Source organism: Canis aureus, chromosome 15, assembly GCF_053574225.1.
Source record: "Canis aureus isolate CA01 chromosome 15, VMU_Caureus_v.1.0, whole genome shotgun sequence".
NCBI classification, from domain to species: domain Eukaryota; kingdom Metazoa; phylum Chordata; class Mammalia; order Carnivora; family Canidae; genus Canis; species Canis aureus.
In genome coordinates, this window is record NC_135625.1 from 29,137,936 (window position 1) to 29,150,636 (window position 12,701).

At 35.1% G+C, this 12,701-nt stretch overlaps 1 protein-coding gene and 1 pseudogene across 1 annotated transcript in view; one reads left to right on the forward strand and one right to left on the reverse strand.

Annotated features, from left to right (window-relative positions):
- The window catches only part of SGCZ (sarcoglycan zeta), a 461,347-nt gene that overhangs the window by 272,574 nt on the left and 176,072 nt on the right, over window positions 1-12,701 (forward strand). The gene's annotated exons all lie outside the window — the stretch shown is intronic.
- LOC144284427 (large ribosomal subunit protein uL10 pseudogene) lies at window positions 4,690-5,589 on the reverse strand (annotated as a pseudogene).

Genomic DNA, 12,701 nt, shown 5'->3' on the forward strand with positions numbered 1-12,701 from the left:
GAAAGATATTTCACGCTCATAGATTAGAAGAATTAATATTGTTAAAATGTCCATATTACCCAAAGCAATATACAGATTCGGTGTAATTCCTATCAAAATTCCAATGACAATTTTCACAGAAATAGAACATACAATTTTTATTTTGGCCACATTTTCAGGAAGTGAAATAAATCCCAAAAAAGGATACTGCTTTGCCAGAGCAACTGAATATAGAGCCATATACTTATGAGATATGCACATTTTAGTTCCTCCTTTAAAAATATGATCATATTTTCATTTGGGAAAATGATATTGTCGTATCATTTGTAGGTGACTATTATTTTAATATTCTTTTTCCACAAACGTAAAGCCTTACTAAAAGTATAGAAGACTAAAAAAAAACTATAGCATACTCTACAAATCATCATTTTCATTACAGTGTTTCAAAGAAATACAAGAAAAAATGGGGAAAAGAATAAGTGATAGTTCAAGTGGAAGTTAGGTTTTTGCTGTCTTAGAAACATCTTTATTTATTTATTTTCTAAAAAGATTTTATTTATTTATTCACGAGAGACAGAGAGAAGCAGAAACACTCTCCCTGCTGAGGGAGAGGCAGGCTCTCTGCAGGGGCCCGATGTGGGACTCGATCTTTGACCTAAGGATCATGCCCTAAGTCAAAGGCAGACGCTCAACTGCTGAGCCATCCAGGCATCTCAAAACGTCTTTATTTATTTCAGAAAAAAAATCTATAACTGTTTGGTCAACTAAAGGAATAATTTCCCACTAACCTATGTAGATATAGTGCAACTCCTTTTATATTCAAGTTATAAAAAATAAAAGCCTCTGACATTATTGTAATTCCAAAGAAAAAGATTGAGTCAGTAATGAAATGAACATAAACCAGTACATTTTAAAAAAATTTTAGAATGTGAAATATCATATTGATATTTTGCTCCTTAATGTAATTGGTTATCCATTATTTCCACTGACAATCCAGAAGACTCTGATGTTTCAGTATGTCACTGTTGATGTGTTATGCTTCATTGAAAGTTTTTTAGAGTCATTCAGTTGTGACAAAAAAATACATTTGGAGTACCTAATTTTAGTTTGACACTACTATGAATCAACTGACTCATTGTTCATTGAAGCAATGCATGGTTTTCTGTAAAAGTATTTTTTTAAGATTTTGTTTATTTATTCATAGAGACACAGCTAGAGAGAGGCAGAGACACAGGCAGAGGGAGAAGCAGGCTCCATGCAGGGAGCCCTATGTGGGACTCGATCCCAGGTCTCCAGGATCACACCCTGGGCTGCAGGGGGCGCTAAACCGCTGCGCCACAGGGGCTGCCCTGTAAAAGTATTTAAATAAGAGGACTTCTAACCTATGAACATCCTGCTAGTATGTGTGTGCAATATTGGTTTTTAAATAAATCCATGTCCTTTATATTTAGAATTTCTAACCTTGATATTTATTTTTATAGGATAAGTGAAAATATATTTTATTTTTAAAATGACTTTATCTTCTGTATTTATGTATTTGTCTCATATTATTTTTTAGCTAGAATTAGTTTCCTTTATATAATGTTTCTTGTGATTTTGCTTTTCAGATAATTTGAGAATACATTGCAGTAAATTATTCCTTGTAGAAACTCATTCCAAAATATGTTTGGAGATTTTAAATAGGTTTGCTTTACTTTGTATTTAAGATTATTTATTTCCCAAATTATCTCAGAAGTTCCTTCAAATATCCTAGGTGGCTAATGGCCTTCGATGAGGGTTTGTAACGATAGACAAAAGGGACATGCTAGATGGAGGGATGGCTTGAGAACTGGTCAGAGAAAGAAGTACAGACATGGCTGAAATTGGAAAGTTTAATTGTCTCTCTGAACTTGAATCACAAATTGAGATTTTACTGACTGAAAATTGAGATTTTACTGACTGAAAAATAGCCATTAAGTACTTTTTGAGCACTTAAGTGACTTACAATTTTATTTAAGAATAGGCTTTTGGTGGTTATATACAGAATGAATTTGATGCAGGGTGATAGTAGGGGGAAATATTTACTACAAAAAAATAGCATTAGTTTGGGACAAGTGAAGCTTGAGTTTCCAGAGAGACATTTTGATAGAAATATTCAGCAGGCTTTTGGCAAATAGAAGCTCAGTCAAACCTAAAGCTAGAGAAATGGATAAGGAAGCCAGCACATGGTGAAATGGTCAAGCTCTTTAAGTGAATGGCAACTGAATGAAATTGGAGAGAGACAGAAATACCTGATATAGGTTAAAACTTCCAGAATAATATTTTTTTCAGAGGAGAAAAAGGTCCCTATGGAATGTGGTTAAAGAAGTAGGAAAATTAAAGTGTGGAACAAATAAACAAAATATAAAACTTTTCAGTGTACCTAGTAGTGGCTTCTCTGAAAAAGTACCAGACAGGTAATATATGCCTGGTTTGATAAATAGAAAAGGTAACCATCTATTATAATGATAATCTGGATCAGTAAAATCATATAATCAATCAATTCAAGAAAAACTCCAAATACCCAACTCAGTTTTTTTCACAGAAGTGTTTAAATTTCATGTTAGAAGATAAGTTATTTTGTTTTCCTTTTTGGAGAAATTATATAAAATACTTTCTAAGTGCTGGATTTTATTTAAAAAGTTAAAAAAATAGTTATTAAGATAATGTAGTAGATTCTCACATTTGGTCCAATTACAGTGATGTGTAAATTGTAATCTTAGAGAAAGAGAAGATATTTTAGAGCCATTAATTTCACTTTCTATACTCCCTTGATGCTTTGTGTAGGTTTGTATGTGTGTGTGTGTGTGTGTACATGTGTCTGAAAAATCACCCTTTGTAAATCAGCGACTTCTTTTAATTAGTGCTTATAAAGAAGGTGACATGTATTTCTAAACAATTGGGGGAAAACATCAATGAGCTCTCAAATGAAAGGCAGCCTTTGAAAAGAGGATTTTGAAAACATTCAAACAGCTACATAATTATCATTTTCATCTGAAAATACTTGGTTGGAGCTTTGAGTTTAAAAATATGCTTTCTAAAGAAGATGAACAACAAAATAAAAGTTATAACTTAAAAACTACATGTGAAGGATAACATAATAATTAAATAAATACTAAAATCAGTTTCAAAAGTTTTCCAAAAACCTTCAAATTACTTACTTCAAAGTACCTTTACTTTTCTAACATTCAGTCAAATGGGTTTGGGGTTAGTTAGAGGTTTTACAATGAATGGACGGAGTCCTCCAAAACAAACAAACAAACATGTCAAATAAAACTATTCTAATTTTAGAGGGACTAAAGTTGAAACACAAAGAAATAATTTCTTTCTTTCTATAATAAATCTATTTTAAAAATCTAAATTTTATTCTTTTGGTAAAAGGCCTCTGAAATTTGTTGTAGTGTGTTCTAAAAGATATCAAAATAAAAATAGGACAAAGGCAAATCTGAGTGTAAACAGGCAGCATTTTATAGTTAAGTCAAGAAAAGGTGTTATTAGACTTTTCAAAAGTTGTCTTTGTGGAATTTGAGTCATTATTCAGATAGAAATTGTAATACAGCTTTCCACAATTCTGTCCTTTCTTCTATCAGAAAGCAGGAGTCAGCTCCATGCAGAAGGAAACAAGCTCTAAAGAAAGATATGTGCAAACTCTTTCAGTTTAAAGAACTAGACATTGAAGGATTTTATACCTACATCTAAATAAGGTAGTTTGAAGGGATAAAATTAGATAAACTAATACAATGTCTGAGCATATAGTAAGTGATCAATAAATGGATGGTGACGATGCCAGGTTGTTGAGCACAATGGTCAAGAAAAGAATTCTGGAGTCTTTTTAATAGAGTTCAAAGTGCTGTTTTTACTATACCACAGGGGCAGGACCCAGTGGCAGAAAGAGCTGCATCGTGATTGTAGGGATGACTGATTATATAGGGCTTTCTGTCCGACGGAGGTGAAAGTGACATTGAGGCTCCAGGAAATTGAGTCTATAGGTTCCTGGAAGTCTGGCTATTATTAAAATTGTGTTTTTCTTGTAAATCATTAAAACAGTTAGAGACTGTAATGGAGTTTTTCATATCCTACATGACTATAATCTTAGTCAGTTAGCCATTTGTTTCCTCCTGCCTTTTTTGTTCTTAGGCCACCACAAGTGCCTATGGAATGTCAGACATACTCCACTTTAAGGGGTGGAGGCTTGTGGGGTGTCAGCTCTTGTTTTGCCCTCAGGTGCCTTTTGTCTTCTCTTCTCCTTGATGGTGATGATGATTTCCTTGAATATCCAAAGTGGATTCACAATTTGATGGTAGTTATTATCTTTCCTGGTCTGGTACTGCCTAACTGCTTCAAGTACCTCCATTCCTGAATCTTGTCTTTCAGAATCACATTGTTCTGGCCACCTTCAACTTCAACTGTCAGGTCAACACCCCACTTCTTACTTCGCTCTGTAGTTAGAATTCATAGGGGCCACAAAGATTTTCTCTCTTTTTTTCCTAACTTACTCTTTTCCCTTTTGAGGCAATTTGCTTCTCCAGTGGTACTGGAGAATAAATATTTCAATGACTAATACGACTGACATTCTTTTAATGGATTCCCTCCTTCTTAGAACTTTTGGGGGGGGGGAGGTTTAAGAAGTAAGCCATCATCTCCTTGTTTTACAAACAAAGTTAGCTTTGTTAGTTGCTCTTTGGTGATTAGTCAGAGACCAAATCCCATGTCCATTGCCGTTTCCTTTGCTTCACATTTGGCTGGGACTACAGCAGGAACAATGGTGCTCTGACAGCTGTGCGGGCAGCAGCCACAAATGCAGCCAGAAGGCTTCAGCCTTTTCAACAAGTGGGAAGGCTTAATCAGTCTCCACTGACAAGCCAGGACCCACTTGCATCCATTGATAATAGAATGGGCTACTGGTGCAACAGTCAGTAACAAGTCTGTAAACATAACACTAACAACATTGGGGAAGCTGTGCAGGAAGCTAGGATATGGTTTCCTCTGTGATATGGAGCACTTCAGGATTGTAGATGCTGCCACTGTCAAACACCTGCTGGGTGGAGAAGGTAGGGGATAATGAGCATGTTCAGCAGCGTGGCTTCACTGGCTCCCACTATCTCTATCAGCTGCACATCACTTAGGATTTCAGCGATGCCCTTCTAGACTTTAGTCTAGTTGTGATGCCTACAGCCTGGAAGAAAAAACTCTTCTCAGGCCCAAACCAGTGTTCTAGGCTGGCACGGTGACTTCACATGGGGCTGTGACACCAATGCAGCTAGAAACTGATACAGAATTGGCCAGCAGCATGTCCCTGGTCTCAGTGAGGTCCTCCTGGGTGAACACAAAGACCGTATTTCCCTGAATATGAGGCAACCGTTTCTTCAGGGGTAGAAGGTTCTTCAGATGCCCTTGGATGGCCTTGTGCATCATGTGTGTTCTTGCCCCTCAGTAAGACAGCCTTCCTGCAGAGGGACATGTGGTTCTGCTGTGTCTTTTGGAGCCCACATTGTCTTTTCCCACAATGAAGCATTTTAGATAATCATCCAAAAGCTGGATGATCCTAAGGAAGTAGTTGGATTTCTAGGTCACCATGTCTTCCTTGGGCATCATGGTGATGCATTAGGGATTGCCATGTAGAGTTTGAAGTCTCACCAGGACTCCTGGTGAGAGAGGGGAGAACTTTCTTAGTAGTACACATTGTCTCACCTCTACCTTAAGAAGATGTTTGTAATTTCTCGAGTTTTTCTTGTTAAATGTTGCAATTCAGCCATATTCCCCAGATAATTCCTACAGTGTACTTATTATCCATCATCATTATCCCTGCCATCCAGCAATTATTAACTGTGAGGCAGCCCAGTACCAAAGACTTTTCATACGTTTGTCATGTTATTTAATCTTTGTAACAATCTTATAATACTATGAAAAGCTCCTTTATTTAGGTAACAGAATAAAAGAAAATTATAGTTTTAGTAAATACAGCCAAGGTCATACAGTAAGTATGGATTGTACTATATTAACATAAAGACTCAAGCTTGCTCCATCCCTTCCTCATTCCCTGCCTTCCTTCTTTCTTATATTTGGCTGTAGAACTTCTTTTTAAATTAAAATATAATACATGTGGGACACCTGAGTGGCTCAGTACGTTAAGCATCTGATTCTTGATTTCAGCTCAGGTCATGATCTCAGGGTGGTGAGATGGAACCCCCTGTCAGCTTCATGCTGGGTGTGGGGGGCATCCTTAATATTCTTGCCCTCTGCTCCACCCCACCCTGCTCACATGCATGCCTACTGTCCTCCTCTCTCTCTCTCTAAAAAAAAAAAAGGAAATATGTGTGTATGTATGTATGTGTGTGTGTTTATATACATATATAATACATGTATAATGAAACACATAGCTCTGAAATATAGTTCTAATATATATACATCCTTGTGACTCATACCACTGTCAAGATAGAAACATTTTTATTTCTCCAGAAGTTCCCCAATTTGCATTTCTAGTCAAGACTCACTCTGCCACTTGGAGCAATCACTGTCCTAACACTATAGAGGTATGTAAAACCATAGATCAGTTTTGCCTATTCTTGATCTTTATACAAACGGAGTCATAGTATATTTTATCTCTCAAACTATAATTTTGACTTATCCACATCGTTTCATCATTCAGCAGTTCATTCCATTTGGTTATTGAGTATTATTTCATTGAAAGAACATATAAAAATTTGTTTATGAATAAACATATTATGAACAAACATATTATGAACATTCCCAGGGATAGACTGTCGGATCACACAAGTTAAATAGCTTTCCTTTTATACCTCTCTTTCCAGACACTTCCTCTTCTATATATCATGGGTCAGAACCTGTGACCTCCTCACTCCTTTTTGTCTTCCTGAAGAGAATTTTTTTATTTAGAACTCAACACGCTGTCCATCAAACTGGTCATCAAGTTAAATTTTGTTTTGTGTTGTTTTTTCCAGAGGGGTCAAGTACCCACCCCATACAAACCTTCCCCTACTCAGGGTTAGGGCCTCAGAAGAAAAGTAAAGAGGCATTCAGGAAAAGCTAGCACTGGGCAGTCCCAGTGGCTTAGCGGTTTAGCACTGTCTTCAGTCCAGGGCATGATCCTAGAGACCGGGCATCGAGTCCCACGTGAGGCTCCCTGTCAGCCTCCCAGCATGGAGCCTGCTTCTCCCTCTCTGTCTCTGTCTCTCTCTCTTCTGTGCCTCTAGTAAATACACAAAAAATCAAAAAAAAAAAAAAAAAAAAAGCTACAACGGTGGTGTTTCATATATGGGCACCTAGGTTTTACACTTAACTCAGACCTTACCTTACCTTCTGTGACTGGAGTAGAACATCTGGTTCAGGCTTCCCAAGGAACAATGGGAATCAGAGCACAGGAAGAGGGACAGAGAAGGTGTTTAAGGTATTTTCTCTAATGATTTTGATTTTAATGTGAATAGTAGTTAGTTTTTATTAGAAAGAATGTGGTAAAATATTGTAAGGAACATTTAGAACATACCTTAATGAAATCCTTTAAGTAATTTCTGCTCTTCTTAAACTTGAGAGAAATATTCATATCATACTGTAAGCTTTAAGCTGATATTTCAGGGTCTTGAGAGCTGTGGACTTGTAAACCAAATCTAAGGGTGATTTTAAAATTGATGAAGGGGCACCTAACTAGGATTTGTTTGTTGTGTTCTGCTACCAGTGTGTGAGCCAGTAATGAGGCAGTGCAACATTTTAATTATAATCTGGCTTAATTAAGTGTTCAATATCTAATCCTCTCAAGGGGAGAGTTACATAGAAAGTAGGAAAAATGCTTAATTATAGTTCTCTTAGAAAAATGTCTACATCTCAGATCAATAAATTCCCTAGAATTTCAACATACTTGCAGAGGTTTATGAACTTCACTAGTTCATTGACCTTAGTCAATTTGCATCAACTAGTTGGAAGATTTTATATAGATGGGAAAATTACTGAAACACATTATTTTATATTTATAAAATTGAGCCATTCTTTATACTACTTAGAAATCATTGGTATACTTCTATCAAAACGGACACATTTGGGGGAGGGATAAAAGTGCAACTTACTGATGAAGTTTCTATGTAATATGAAATGTTAATGTGAAGTCACTGGTTGTCCATAGGTAGACATGAGATATTTAATTTTCACTCAATGCATTTGATTATTTTCAAAGATTTATCTTTGTGAAAACTTAAATATCTCTGTTTTATAGAATCCTATTTTATTTTGCTACACAGATGAAAAGACAAAAAATAAGGCAAAAATTGACACTTATCTGTGGCAAGCATAGAATCTAGGTTAAAATTTGAATGCATTCATTTTACATATATCACTTTCATTGTCTACAGGGATTTTCCTTTTTTTATTTTTATTTTTTTTGCATTAGATATGTGTAGCTAAATTACGGTTTGTTCCACACTCTTTTGATTTTCTTAAAATGAAAAAGGTCTTTCTATAGACTCTATTTAAGCTTAAAAGGATTTTTTTGTCTGTGCTTTTGAGATTACTTCTGAAATTTTCAATAGGTCAATATGTCTTTGGTCAATCATTATGTTTACTTTTCTCCAAGGGTATGAATGTGACCATTCTTTCATATCCTAAAACCTAAAGAATCATGAAAAGATTTTTAAAGTTGTATTATAGTTTAATACACTCTAATAAATGTGTTTTTTGTGTACTGATACTAGAATATTAATATCCTAATAATGACACTTAATATTTATTGAGAAACGCTATGTATAACATAATGCTACACGTGTTTTTAAGCTATACAAATTAATAACAAGCACATGAAAAGATGTTCAACATCATTAGCCATTAGGTAAATACAAACAGACACTCACACAGTCAGATACCATTTCACATGTCCTAGAATGGTTGTAATCATAGAGACAAATATTAGTGTAAATGTGGAGAAAATTAGAACATCTGCACATTGCTGATAGGAATGTAACATGGTACAATCACTGTGACGAGCAAAGTGGCAGTTCTTGAAAGGTTAAAAAGAATTAGAATATGGTCCAGCAATTCCATTCCTAGGTATATACCTAAAGAATTGAAAACAGGTGTTCAACGAAAAACTTGTACATGAATGATAATACTAGCACTACTGACAATTACCAGAGTTGGAAACAACCCAAAGTCCATCACAGGATGAAAGGATAAAATATGGTAAATCCATACAGTGGTATGTTACTCAGCTTTAAAAAAAAGAAAAAGAAGATAAAAGTTATGCATGCTGTAATATGGATAAACCTTGAAAACATGCTAAATGAAAGAAGCTAAACCACAAAATGTCATCTACTGACATTATTCCATTTTTGTAGAAAAAATATTCCCTTTTTGTGGCATATCTCAAATGGGCCAATCTGTAGAGAAAATCCAGAGACTGAAAGCAAATTAGAAGTTAGTAGGGCCTGAGGAAGAAAGAAATGGGGAGTGACTGATTAAAGGATACAGGATAATTTCAGGGCTGGGCTGAGGGGAGAATTGATGAAAAAGTTCTAGAACTATCTAGTAGTGCTGGTTGCACAGCACTGTTGATATACTAAATGACACTTAAATGTTCATTTTAGATGTTTAAAGTGGTAAATTTTATGTTATATGCATTTTACCATAATAAAACAACTAATACAGGATGCTTTAATTTGAGATTATAATAAAATTTAATAATACACTCCAGAAGTAAGAAAGCACTCCACACTCACATAATGAGAGGAAAAAGATATTCACACATATATACCTTGAAGGATCCTGAAGCTTCAATTTGACAATTTCATTCATCAGTCAAAAGTAAACTGATATACAGAAATTCCTACTACTTATCTCAAAAAGTTGCTCTACTTTCTAAAGGGCATATAAATTTTCTTCTCACAAATAGAAGAAAAAAAACAACCAAACAAAAAATATCAAACTGTATTTTTCATCATTGTTCACCAAAGAGAATAAATCTCATTATCCCTTTATTTTATTTAAATTTATTATGATAGTCACACAGAGAGAGAGAGAGAGGCAGAGACATAGGCAGAGGGAGAAGCAGGCTCCATGCACCGGGAGCCCAACGTGGGATTCGACCCCGGGTCTCCAGGATCGCGCCCTGGGCCAAAGGCAGGCGCTAAACCGCTGCGCCACCCAGGGATCCCTCATTATCCCTTTAAAACATATCACCAGGGTCACCTGGGTGGCTCAGTGGTTAAGTGTCTGCCTGTAGCCCAGGGCGTGATCCTGGATCCTGGGATTGAGTCCCATATCGGGCTCCCTGCATGGAGCCTGCTTTTCTCTCTGCCGATGTCTCTGTTTCCCTCTTTCTCTCCCTGTGTCTCATGAATAAATAAATAAAATATTTTTAAAAAATAAAAAAATAAATAAAACATATCACCAAATTCTCAGACTGTAAAACCAGATTCTAATCACTACAAATGAAGGGTCAGCAAAATTAAAGCTCTAGGGCAACTAGGGATTCACCTCAGAAACCAAGAGAAGATCCGTTTGAATTTAAATAGCCTGACAGGTACACCTCTCAGTCTATGGAGCTTAATGGGCTCTGACAAGTGAATCTAATTGGGAATATCGGTAGAACCTGTAAAAACTTTTCAAAATATCAAAAATTGAAAAGTATGACTATCATGAATATGTAAAAATAAACATATCAAAGATATATTATCTCATTAGTACTATGACCGTTTAAGTATCGATGGTAGTTCAAAGAGCATTTTGTAAAACAAGGATTTTTATATGAGCTAAGAAAGATATATTGAAATAAATTTGCTGAGTTAGAGACCAAACTCATTAATATCTTACATAGCAATAAAACTGTAACCTTTTGGGCTATTTTATTCTACTGGGCAGAGATCTATAATTTAATGTGTCTCTCCACAGAGCCTAAGCCCTTAATTACTAGTAAATAATAAAGTCAAATCGAGGTACATTTTCCTAGATAATTAAATAATGCTGGGTTAAGCCTAGCACATAATACTGTAATATGACATTGAAAGGATCTGTTCCTAAATTTTCGCCTTATCTCCCAGTTTAAATATTTTTAACATGATATGACTATATTGAAAAAAAATAAATGAAGTTCAAGAAATGAAGACAGGGATCCCTGGGTGGCGCAGCGGTTTGGCGCCTGCCTTTGGCCCAGGGCGCGATCCCGGAGACCCGGGATCGAATCCCACGTCGGGCTTCTGGTGCATGGAGCCTGCTTCTTCCTCTGCCTGTGTCTCTGCCCCTCTCTCTCTCTCTCTGTGTGACTATCATAAATAAATAAAAATTAAAAAAAAAAAAAAAGAAATGAAAATTTGCAAACAGGAAAAATAATTTACAACAATGAAAAATTCTTATATGCTTTCTAAAAAGCTTATGATTTTTTATAAAAAAAAGTTTATATACTTCTTATGAAACAATTATCTTACATTTATGAGAAAGCATAAATATTCTATTAGAGAAATAAAAAAAGCACAAGAAATCACAATTAATTCACAAAACATGGATTACACATAGGAGGAAAAAACTAAATTCACTAGTGATCGAGAAATGCATGTTAAAACTATAATGACAGGGACACCTAGGGTACTTTATCAGTTGGGTGTCTGCCTTTGGCTCAGGTCATGATCCCAGGGTCCTGGGATCAAATCCCAGGTCTGCTTCACCCTTTCCCTTTGCCCTTCCCCCAAACTAATGCTCTCTCAAGCTTTCTCTCTCAAATAAATAAATAACTGTAATGACTTACGTTTGTTAACTTTTCAAAAAGAATTTTTAATAACAGATTTGTTATTATGATTCAGATACTCACAAAATGCTAATAGGAATATAAATGGCTTTAGTCTTTCTAGGAGTAAATTTATGTATATTTTAATAGCCTTGTCAAAGGCAGCTCTGTAACAGATTTATTTCCAGAAATATGTCTTAAGAATACAATGAATGAATAATTATAATATTCTAAAAGCAAATTTTGAAAATAACATAACAATAAGGTAAATATGTTTATTTTCTCTTTAGATTATCTGTCCATTGATGTAAGTGGGGTGTTAAAGTCCCTTACTATTATTTTATCATTATCAATGAGTTCCTTTATGTTTGTTATTAACTGTTTTATATGTTTGGATGCTCCCATTTTGGGTGCATAAATGTATACAGTTGGTTAGATCTTCTTGTTGATTTGTCCCCTTTATTATGATATAGTGCCCTTCTTCATCTCTTGTTAGTCTTTATTTTAAAGTCTAGTTTGTCTGATATAAGTATTGCTACTTCATCTTTTTTTTTAACATTCATTGATGTGATAAATTTTTCTCCATCCCTTCCCCCTTTCAATCTGCAGATGTCTTTTGCTCTAAAATAAGTCTCTTGTAAGCAGCATATAATGAGTCTTATTTTTTTTATCCATTCTGACACCCTATGTCTTTTGACTGGAGTCTTTTGGATGTTTAGTCCACTTACATTGAAAATAATTATTGATAGCTATATTCTTACTGCCATTTTATATTTTTTTTGTCATTATTTCTGGAGATGTTCTTTCATCCTTTTTTTTTTTTTTTGTCTTTGTCACTTTTGATTTTTCCTTTCCTCTTGAAGAGTCCTTTTTAATATTTCTTGCAGTGCCAGTTTAGTGGTCATGAACTCCTTTAGTTTTTGTTTGTCTGGGGAACTCCTTATCTCTCCTATTCTGAATGATAGCCTTGTTGGATAGAGTATTC